The following is a 12687-nucleotide window of genomic DNA, read 5'->3' on the forward strand; positions in this document are numbered from 1 at the left end:
AATTCTGAAATTATTTTTGTAATTACCTCAAACATTTATTATCGTCAATTACTACTCGAATTTGAAAAATGTGAATCCACATCATTTTTATTAAGTTTTAATCTTAAAAATTAATTTTTATTTATTTTCTTTTTGTCATATAAAATTAAAAAAAATGATAAACAAGTTTACTTTCTAAAATAATGACATGTAAACAAGTCGATTGGTTGATGATTAAAGTATAAATGAGAGATAATTGACTTAAGTATTTTAACAGAGTAACACATCATTAATTTAGAATATGAGTTTAATTTTTTAATCTGAATATTAATACTCTAAAATTAATTAGTGATTCTAAATCATTATCCCAATATGCATAACAGAAATGTTTGGAACCCTCTTTTTGGAGATTTCATGAATCCCAATTTAATCTTGGCTCTTGATGTATTGTAAAATCTATTCATATATGTGTGAGATCCACATTATAAATGTTTAAGATAAGAACGAGAGTTATAAAAGTCATATATATATATATATATATATGTTGGGTCTCTATCATAATTGCATCCATAAATAAAAAAGATGCCACCATCAAGAGTCTCCTACACTGTTAAAGACTAATCTCACATGATGATCGTGTAGCTTTGGAAGACGTGGGTGGGCACGGGAGCACCGAATAATTTCTCACTTTAACATCGTGTACTTTTGTCGGCCCGTAAGTTAGTGACGCATGGACCTTGATGGGTGCGTATCGGGTATGCAATTTAAGTTACGTGGCGCGCTGGCAAGGAGGAGACGACCATGAGCTGAAATGTGATTGGAGGGTGATTTTCGGCTTTAGAGGCTTCTTGGGCTCATAATAAAAAACAACAATGATTCATCCCACTAAAAACATCACCACTAATAGCACTAATGCATTAAAAAAGTAAAAATAAAAATAAAAAAATATAACTCCAAGACCAAAATATCACATCATTAATGACGGGACCCACTGCCACCTAATTAGTGGGAGCACTAATTAGTGCTCCCAAGCATTTTTCAATAAAAAAAGGTGGGTTGTGATTTGATTATTGTTTTGGGCGGTTGCTTGCAGTTTGGCCCTGTTTGGAAATAAGGGTTGAGGTTAAAATAATTAATAAAAATAAAAAATATTAAAATAATTAATATGACTAAATAGTATAGGTTATATATCAATTAATTATTTTTTCTATTGCAATCATCTATTCAATTATAAAAACATTATTACAACTATCTATTCAATTATAAAAACAAATTCACAAATAATTACAAATATAATTTTTTTTCATCTCATAAAATTGTCAAAAAAAACTAAAAAAAAACTAACTAAAATAGCCAAGTTTCTAAAAAAAAAAATCAATTTATTAGTTTATTTGGGTCACATCACCTGTCTATTTTTTTTGCACATTTTTTCATAATAAACAAAAAATTAAGAGAGACTTATGTATATGTCTTAATAGATAATGACATTTTCATCAAATACTATTAAAAAAATATAACTAATTATTAATTTTTAGTGACAGTTTAAAAATTTTATCACAAAAAATGTCATTAATTATAAGTTTTAGTGATAATTTAAAAAAATATCACTAATTTTTAACTTTTAGCGACAGTTTAAAAAATGCCACATAAAAACATCACTAATTATAAGGTTTAACGACAATTTTAAAAAATCGTGACAAAAAAAGTCACAAATTATTAATTTTAAGGGATATATACAAAAAATTATCAAAAAAAATTATTTTTAATAATAATTTTATTAATATTTATTTTCAATAAAATTTGATCATAAAATCAAGTATAACTATTAAAATTTATTATTAATTACCTCAAAGTCAACTTATAAATGATACGCAAACACCCTCTTGGTTTCATAGGGGCTTGCTGTTATCCTCACATAAACTAACACGTGACGTATAGGCTAGCTCCCCTACCAACTATGAGGAGCTAGGGAAGTTGCTCCTCTTTAATTCAAATAAATAAAAATAAAAATAATATCGTACAAACAAAAAAGTTATACGTAATTTTTATATATAATAATAATGCAACTTATTACAAAAAATTTCATTTCAAAATAAACATAAATTTATTTATAACAATCGCAATGCCACAACATTCTTGCTAAGTTTTTTTGCATAAATTTTATATAAAAATGTAAGTTTTCAAAAAATAATATCAGAATTGTGTTGTTGACAAGCTAAGAGTTATCGTTTTTAAATTTAAAGTCAAAATTTTGAATTTTATATATTTTTCTATGCAACTTTTTTTTATTTTAAATAGAGAAATGAATGACAAGTAGTATAAGGAGAATTAAATAAAGATTTGTATACCAAATTCAACTTTCACTTAATATAATAATAATATAGATATTCACTTTAGAGCATCTCTAATACTTTGTTTTTTCTTTCATCAAATTTAAATTTAATAAAAAAAATTGAAAAATTATTTTCAATTCTTTTATCAAATGTTCATCAAATTAAGAAAAAATTAATTTTTCATCAGATTAAAAATTTATTAAATCTTTTATCAAATTTGAATTTAATGAAATTTTAAATAAATGAAATATTAAAAATATTTTTCATCAAATTTAATGAAAGAAAAATTTAAAATAAATGAAAAAATTGATGAAAAGCTGTGCCAGTGTGTAATCATTTTTTATGATAGATCTCTATTCTTCAAGTTCCTCCCAACTTATACGAGGCGTTGCTCACTTTCTATCATTTACTAGTGGGGTTAGGGTGTGTGTTGTGCGGTGTGGTGTGGTATGGTTTGAGAGTAAAATTATAAATTAATTAGTGAATTAGCAGAATAAAAAATTAGTAAATTGCAATTTGAACAGTTTTGGACGAATTGACGTATTGAAGAATATTCTAACCAGTTATCAGACATTTGCGTAATATATAATACTAATTTACATAATATTTTTCATATATATATAAACAAACTAATTTTACATTAAATTTTTTATATATAACTACTGATTTGTAATAAATTTCACATCTTAAATCTCTCTCTCATTTTTATTTTGATATTTCATTATAGGCTAAAAAATATATATGTATTAACAATAGCGGAGGAGAGCGGTTTTGAAGGCGAATTATAAATTTTAAAGTATAAACTGCTATTAGAGGATAAAGAGATACAGATTAACACAAATCGATGCGATTTTAACAGATTGAGTGATATTTTGCATGATTCGGAGTGGTTTTACTAGTGACTTATGCATTGTATGAAATGACAAGAGGGAGCCGTTTGATGTGGGTGCAAGAATTGTTGGAAATGGTGGAAAAATTCTTGGTAAAATCAGAATTTTTTCTCAAGTTTGGTCTATTTTTTAGGTGGGCCCTGAGCATCGATTTACTCGGGTCAAAGTGGTAACGCGTTCTATGCTGCGTTGTGATTCACGTGGTATATTTGGTTGCTCAAAACCATTACCGAGTGAATGGGAAATTGAAGCCAAAGTGTGCTCCATGGAAATGGAGTTTTGGTGGAAATTCTTTAAGGTGGTAAATTGGCTTGTCCCACATTGATTTGGTGGGAAGTTTTGAAAGGGTTTATAAGGCTTAGGGTGAGATACTTGGGGTGTGCCCCAAGGGGTACCCAAGTGTTTTAGAGGGAGAGGTTATGGGCAAAATGGGCTAGACCCATTGGACCCAAAAATCACCACACGCGCGCCGCTGCCGCCGTCCGGTCGGGCGGGTTGGGATTGGGCGCAGGTGTGTGGTGTGCTTCTAATCTTTTTGGGCAAAAAACATTTGAATTCAATTTTATTTTTTATTAAAATAAAATCCAGAATTCAAATTAAACTGGTTTGGATTTATTGTTCATCCAAACAGGGCCCTTCTCGTTTTCAAACAGAATTAAACTGTTTTGGATTTATTGCTCATCCAAACAAAGCCCTTCCCGTTTTTTATCTATTTGATTTATTAACCCAACAGATTCAAATCTGTTTAAATTTGAATCTAACAGGTTTCATACCTGTTCAATTCAAAACCAAGAGTCACCTTTGCATCTATAAATAGACTAGCCTCCCATTTGGATTTGATTCCAATTTTCGTACTCCATCCTCTGCAAATTATATTCTTTATCTTGCTGCATTTTATTTCCGAAAGAAATAGTGTAAACGCTTAGTGTGTTCGTAAGGCAAACAATTTGTAGTGCTGCTATTGTTTGTGGTAAGATCATTTCATCATGGGAGATAGACGTCCAAATTCTGAAAGCACCGTGGAGAGGACGAATCTGTCTTAAGGACACAGTGTTAAACACTGGACTTGATCAGAAAAGTTATTCAAATAAATTAACCAAGTAAGTTGTTTAATTTTATTCTGTTTTTATTTGTTTATTTAATCAGATTTTATTTTTGTTTTTATAACAAAATAAAATCTGTGGTTTTATTTATTTTTATTTCGAGTTTGATTTTTGTAATCAAACAAATTCTCTCCTTTTTTCTATTTCTTTTATTCTTGTTGTTGTTTTGTACACAACAGAATTTAATCTTTTTAAATACAGTGAAGATTGTCTAACAATCTTAAGACAGAATCCTTTTTGGTATCTTCATTGTATTTAATTTTCTGTGTTTTCAAAGTAATATTCTGGTCGGAAAAACAAATAGTGATTTATGCTATTTGACAGATAGTAGTAATATAGTGTCTCTTTTCTTTGACAACAACTAGTAGTACGATACTGGTGTCATTAACAATTCAGAATATTATTTGGTATTACAGAAAATTCTTGTGATATTTTATTTTTCTAGTTTAGTAACAAGGAAAATAAAATTATTTTGTTGTTATAATTTATTTTCTGGTTTTAGTAACTAGAAAATTAATTTGTGTTTTATTTTTTTCTGATTTTTGTAATTAGAGATTATGGCTACTACAACTGAAACTGCATCTGGCAGTGGTACTCCTATTGTTACACCTACATCAGCCCCTATCCAGAACCATGTTCATGTATCAATCAATCATGGAGAAAAATCGGAAAAATTTAACGGTACCGAGTTTAAGAGATGGCAGTTGAAGATGCTGTTCTATCTTACGACTCTTAATTTGGCCTGGTTTCTCCATGAAGAGGCTCCAGCACTTAAAGAGGGTGAAAGTGATCGGCAAGTTGTTGCCGCTGTAGATGCTTGGAAACATTCAGATTTCCTGTGCAGAAACTACATCCTAAATGGCCTTGACAATATGCTGTATAATGTATACAGTCCTCTGAAAACAGCAAAAGAATTGTGGAATTCTTTGGAGAAGAAATACAAGACAGAAGATGCCGGCACGAAGAAATTTGTCGTTGGTAAATTTCTGGACTTTGTTATGGTAGACTCCCAAACGGTAACATCTCAAGTTCAAAGTTTTCAAATAATTTTGCATGATATTCATTCAGAAGGTATGTCTCTTAGCGAGTCATTCCAAGTCGCTGCATTAGTGGAAAAGTTACCACCGCCTTGGAAAGATTTCAAAATTATTTAAAACACAAACGCAAAGAGATGACTATGGATGAATTGATTGTAAGATTAAGAATTGAGGAAGGTAACCGAAAGGCTGAAAAGAGGAATGAGAAAAATCCCATTGAATCCAAGGCTAATGTGGTTGAACAAGCTCATAAACCACATAACAAAAAGAGAAAGTTTACTGGAGATGGTCCTAAACAAGGCGATAGTAGCAAGAAGTTCAAAGGAAAATGCTATAACTGTGGCAAAACTGGACATCGAGCTTCTGACTGCCGCCGCCCTAAGAAGGATCATGGAACTACAAGTAAGAAGACCACCAATCAGGCCAATGTAACAGAATTGGATTACATCTCTGACGGAGTGAATGACATCAACCTTTCTGCTGTGGTGTATGAGGCTAACTTGGTTGGAAATCCCAAAGAGTGGTGGGTTGACACTGGAGCAAGTCGTCACATATGTGCGGACAAGAAAATATTCACTACCTACAATGAGGCTGCAAATGGTGAACAACTTTTCATGGAAAATTCTTCTACTTCTACTGTGGCTGGACAAGGGAAAGTGATCTTGAAGATGACATCAGGGAAAGAACTGACCCTCAACAACGTACTGCATGTACCTGACATCCGGAAGAATTTAGTTTCTGGGTCTTTGTTAAGTAAAAATGGTTTTAGGCTTGTTTTTGAGTCTGATAAATTTGTATTAACAAAGAGTGGTATGTATGTTAGTAAGGGATACATGAGTGATGGTCTCTTTAAGTTGAATGTAATGACAGTTGTACCGAAAGTTGCTATGAATAAGAATAACACATCTTTTGTTTATATTCTTGAGTCAAATTTATGGCATGGTAGATTAGGACATGTGAATTTTGATGCTTTGCGTAGATTAATTGGTTTAGATTATATACCAAAGTTTGAAATTAATCCTAATCATAAATGTGAAATTTGTGTAGAAGCGAAACTAAGGCTCCATTTAAATCGGTTGAAAGGAAAACCGAACCTCTAGAACTAATTCATACTGATGTATGTGATCTAAAATTTATTCAAACTAGAGGAGGCAAAAAGTATTTCATAACATTTATCGATGATTGCACAAGATATTGTTATGTTTATTTACTTAGAAGTAAAGATGAAGCCTTAGAAATGTTTAAACTCTACAAAACAGAAGTTGAAAATCAACTTGGTAAAACCATTAAAATGGTTAGAAGTGATAGGGGTGGTGAATATGATGCACCATTAAATGAATTTTGTGCACAACATGGCATTATTCACCAAACTACAGCCCCTTATTCTCCACAGCAAAATGGAATTGCTGAAAAGAAGAATAGAACCCTAAAAGAAATGATGAATGCCATGTTACTAAGTTCAGGCTTACCACAGAACTTGTGGGGGGAAACAATATTGTCTGCTAATTATGTTCTTAATAGAATACCCCACAAGAAAACCAACAGCACTCCTTATGAATTGTGGAAAGGTCGATCGCCTTCCTACAAATACTTAAAAGTGTGGGGGTGTTTGGCAAAAGTTGAAGTTCTTGTTCCTAAAAAGACTAAGATTGGACCAAAAACAATAGACTGTGTGTTTATTGGTTATGCTCAGAATAGTAGTGCATATCGGTTTCTGACGTATAAATCAAAAATACCTGATATAAATGTGAACACTATTATAGAGTCAAGGAATGCTGTGTTTTTTGAACATGTCTTTCCTTACAAGAAAGGACAGGAATTAAGTTCGCAGAAAAGAACTTATGATTGTACACAAAGTCAAGAGACTAATGACAATCAAACACAAGAGACTAGTAATAGTCTCGACCAACAGGATTTAACTAATGATGAACCAAGACAAAGTAAAAGAGCGAGAACATCAAAATCCTTTGGTCCAGATTTTCTGACATACTTGTTAGAAAATGAACCTCAAAGCTTTAAGGCAGCAATGACAGGTCCTGAAGCACCTTTGTGGAAAGAGGCTGTTAATAATGAAATTGAATCCATTATGCAAAATCATACTTGGGAATTGGTGGATCTTCCACCAGGTTCTAAACCTCTTGGATATAAATGGATATTCAAGAGAAAAATGAAAGCAGATGGTTCAATTGACAAGTATAAAGCAAGACTTGTTGTTAAAGGTTACAGACAAAAGGAAGGTCTGGACTATTTTGACGCATATTCCCCTGTGACAAGAATAACATCCATTCGCATGCTTATTTCTATAGCAGCGTTGTTTAATTTAGAAATACATCAAATGGATGTTAAGACAACTTTCTTAAATGGTGATCTAAATGAAGAGATCTATATGGAACAACCCGAAGGGTTTGTAGTATCAGGGCCAGAAAAGAAAGTTTGTCGACTTGTAAAATCCCTTTATGGATTAAAACAAGCACCTAAGCAATGGCATGAAAAATTTGATCATGCAATGCTTACTAATGGGTTTAAGATAAACGAATGTGATAAATGCGTCTATGTTAAAAACACTGACCAAGGATATGTCATAGTTTGTCTTTATGTGGATGACATGCTTATCATTGGAAGCAGTCAAAACATGATCAAATCAACTAAGCAGATGCTTAACAAAAGATTTGATATGAAAGATATGGGGGTCGCAGATGTTATATTAGGAATGAAAATTACTAAAACATCTGACGGATATGCATTATCTCAATCTCATTATATTGAGAAAATTCTTGATAAATTTATCAAGGATGATTTGAATTTAGCTAGAACACCTGTAGACATCAGTCTTTATTTATCAAAAAATAAAGGTGATGCAGTGTCTCAGTTAAAATACTCCCAAATCATTGGAAGCCTAATGTACCTAATGAATTGTACTCGTCTTGATATAGCTTATGCTATCAGTAAATTGAGTAGGTACACTAGTAACCCTGGAGAAGACCATTGGAAAGCGATCATTCGGGTTCTTAGATATCTAAGATTTACTCGTGATCATGGTTTGAACTTTATTCGACATCCAGCAGTACTCGAAGGTTATTGTGATGCCAATTGGATATCGGATACTAAAGATTCAAAATCCACTAGTGGATATGTCTTTACTCTAGGAGGCGCTGCTGTTTCTTGGAAGTCCACGAAACAAACTTGCATCGCACGATCCACAATGGAATCTGAGTTCATTGCTTTAGACAAAGCAAGTGAAGAAGCAGAATGGCTTCGTCACTTCTTAGAAGACATTCCAATGTGGCCAAAACCTGTGCCAGCTATTTGCATTCATTGTGATAGTCAATCTACAATAGGCAGGGCACAGAATCATATGTATAATGGTAAGTCACGACATATTCGTCGTCGACATAATACCGTAAGGCAATTGTTGTCAAACGGAATAATCTCAATAGATTATATAAAATCTAAAGAGAATATTGCGGATCCGTTAACAAAAGGTTTGACAAAAGAGCTAGTGTATAGTTCATCGAAGGGGATGGGATTAAAGCCTATTTCATAAGAGTCGTCATAATGGTAACCCTACTTATATGACTGGAGATCCCAAGAACTAAGTTCAAAGGGACAACTAAGTTATGTATGGCTCGCCAGAAATCACCAAGGGATTAAAATTCCTACCCATTCCTATGGTGAGAGTGATATCTGCAAACATATGTTGTCTGCAGGGGTATAAGGATAAGCTTTGCTTTTAATGATTACTTATATCTTGGTTAAGGCATAAAATCAAGATGAGTATAAGGAGATACTCACAATAAGAATCACCTATATGAGTGTTGAACTGGGGCCGGTTCTATGAGAATGAAAAGGCTAAATTCTCTAGAAATACGTATGAAAACCAGGCGCGTTCAAGGCCAAAATGAACACAACAGTGAGAACCACGATGTGTTAGAAGATATTTTGTGTGAAATCTATTGTCTTGGCTTACACAAACGGCTGAACAATTCAAGGCATCGCGTCCATTGGTTAGCCAGTAAGTCCGATAGGTTATCACTAGGGAAGGTTCAAGGCCGAAAACTACCTATCCTGATGCAAGATATTTTCGACTTATACTCTTTCGTTAAATTCTGCATATTGTTGCATTTCCATTGTCATCAAATTCCATTCATGTGGGGGATTGTTGGAAATGGTAGAAAAATTCTAGGTAAAACCAGAATTTTTTCTCAAGTTTGGTCTATTTTTTAGGTGTGCCCCGAGCATCGATTTACTCGGGTCAAAGTGGTAACGCGTTCTATGCCGTGTTGTGATTCACGTGGTATATTTGGTTGCTTAAAACCATTACCGAGTGAATGGGAAATTGAAGCCAAAGTGTGCTCCATGGAAATGGAGTTTTGGTGGAAATTCCTTAAGGTTGTAAATTGGCTTGTCCCACATTGATTTGGTGGGAAGTTTTGAAAGGGTTTATAAGGCTTAGGGTGAGATACTTGGGGTGTGCCCCAAGGGGTACCCAAGTGTTTTAGAGGGAGAGGTTATGGGCAAAATGGGCTAGACCCATTGGACTAAAAAATCACCACACACGCGCGCGCGCCGCTGCAGCCGTCCGTCCATCCGGGCTTGCTGGGCTGGGCTTGGGCGCGGGTGTGTGGTGTGCTTCTAATCTTTTTGGGCCAAAAACATTTGAATTTAATTTTATTTTTTATTAAAATAAAATCCAGATTCAAATTAAACTGGTTTGGATTTATTGTTCATCCAAACAGGGCCCTTCCCGTTTTCAAACAGAATTAAACTGTTTTGAATTTATTGCTCATCCAAACAGAGCCCTTCCCGTTTTTTATCTATTTGATTTATTAACCCAACAGATTCAAATCTGTTTAAATTTGAATCTAACAGGTTTCATACCTGTTCAATTCAAAACCAAGAGTCACCTTTGCATCTATAAATAGACTAGCCTCCCATTTGGATTTGATTCCAATTTTCGTACTCCATCCTCTGCAAATTATATTCTTCATCTTGCTGCATTTTATTTCCGAAAGAAAGAGTGTAAACGCTTAGTGTGTTCGTAAGGCAAACAATTTGTAGTGCTGCTATTGTTTGTGGTAAGATCATTTCATCCTGGGAGATAGACGTCCAAATTCTGAAAGTATCGTGGAGAGGACGAATCTGTCTTAAGGACACAGTGTTAAACACTGGACTTGATCAAAAAAGTTATTCAAATAAATTAACCAAGTAAGTTGTTTAATTTTATTCTGTTTTTATTTGTTTATTTAATCAGATTTTATTTTTGTTTTTATAACAAAATAAAATCTGTGGTTTTATTTATTTTTATTTCGAGTTTGATTTTTGTAATCAAACAAATTCTCTTCTTTTTTCTATTTCTTTTATTCTTGTTGTTGTTTTGTACACAACAGAATTTAATCTTTTTAAATACAGTGAAGATTGTCCAACAAGAATTTTATTTCAAAATAAAATTTTGAAAAACTTATAAAATAATGGAATAATAAAAAAATAATTACATTATAAATGAAATATTTTCTAGTATAATTATGTCACAGAGAAAAGATTTATACCAAATAATAAAAGGATTTATACCATGCATACATAAAATTTATATCATCCTGGAAATGTAAATATTTTTTAGTGTACCGTTAATTTACATTTTTTTCCTAAAATTATCATCACATTTGCGTTTGGATCTTCTTTACTCTTATAGTAGTTCTAAAATGATTTCTCATGATTTTAAAAATTACAGATATCCTCTTATCGAATTTTTTTATTTAATAGAATTAATAGAAAAAAAAAATCTTAATTATTCTTTTATATAACAATAAAATTATCTGAATTATTAATTAAAATATATTTATAATATTATTAAAAATTAATAATTGATTTGATGATTTCTTAATAAAAATAATAATTTATTATTAATTAATAACTTAAACTATCATTTCTAAAACTGCAAGCAATAATCCATATTTTAAACAAATATTAAGGTTGTATTTGTAATTTATCTAAGAAAAAAAAAAAGAAAAAAAAAAAAAACATAACACAAGAACGAAAACTCCCACCGGTCGGCGGCCACCCCTTTCATTGAAGCTAGGGCAACACGTCTCTATGTTGTTTGTGTGCGGGATACAATTTTTTGTTGTATTGTTTGTTATAAAAATCTAATAACATGTCTTTCTTCAGATAATGCGATTTTTTTTTTTAGAAGAAATTAGAAAAGTAGTATGTGATGTCTTCTGCCTAGGGAGAAGCGCATATGACTTCAGAAAAAACACACATAAATTAATCTTGGAAAAATTAGAGTGTGACTTTTGTAACAAAATAAATTTATTTTTAATTTTATTAATTTAAATTTTAATATTTTAATTTATTTTTAATTCAAATTATTTGTCTATTTTAGTAAGTAAAATTGACAAAAAAAGGATATTTTAGTCATAAACTCAATGTGAGTGTATATAAAATGTTTAAAATATCATTTTTGTTAAGTTTAATGAATAGAATATCATTTTTTTGTTAATGAAAATAGACAAATAGTTTAGATTGAAAACTAATCTAAAATTATTATTTAAATTGATAAAATTAAAAATTCAGGTTTATTATTTGAGCTATGCTAGGGACTCCAAATGAATTACCAAACCTCTCACATGAGGTGTGGAATCCACACAAATCACATGTGTGCGTCCCACACAAAGATTTGGTAGGACATTTGATAATTCATTTGGGTCCATAGCACTTTCCTATATTTTATTAAAACAGTCCAACTTTAATTTTTTATTTTTTTATTATAATTTTCCCATTAATCGTACTCCAACAATGACTGCAGAGGCTAAAAGAGCCAAAATTTCTGTCAAAATAAATTTATGAGAAAACCACTATTCAAATAGTCTACATATCTAGACATTTTTTTTTCTTAATGTTGTCCATTCACCAAAATTTCGAGATGCAAAAGAATTTGAAATTCAAAATTCAAGAGCTTGATGTGCACAGGCTTTGTGCTCCATTGGCTGCGGCTCTTGTTGCTCTTAAATGGGCATGTAAGCAGAATTTTCTCAACATTAATATTTTATTGCAAACTCTTGAATTTCTATTTCAGCAGATGGAGGGCAGTAAAGATATCCAGTTGGGGGTGTTATCTCACACAATCATTCATGCCAATTACCTCAACGACCACGGAGTTTGAGTCACAGAAGCTTTTTCCTTAGTCTGGTTTGCAGTATTTTCCCGTACCACTTCTCATGGAGAGTGTAAGAATAGTAGTGTTCGTTTTCCTTTTCCTTTTAGGATTAGGAATTAGTGTTAGTGTTCTATATCTAATAGCATTCTCTATCAGTGGTTGTGTATTTTGTTTAAGATTAGGATTTAG

The sequence above is a fragment of the Camellia sinensis genome, chromosome 2 (genome assembly GCF_055761805.1).
Source record: "Camellia sinensis isolate YWXY chromosome 2, ASM5576180v1, whole genome shotgun sequence".
Taxonomy (NCBI): Eukaryota; Viridiplantae; Streptophyta; class Magnoliopsida; order Ericales; family Theaceae; genus Camellia; species Camellia sinensis.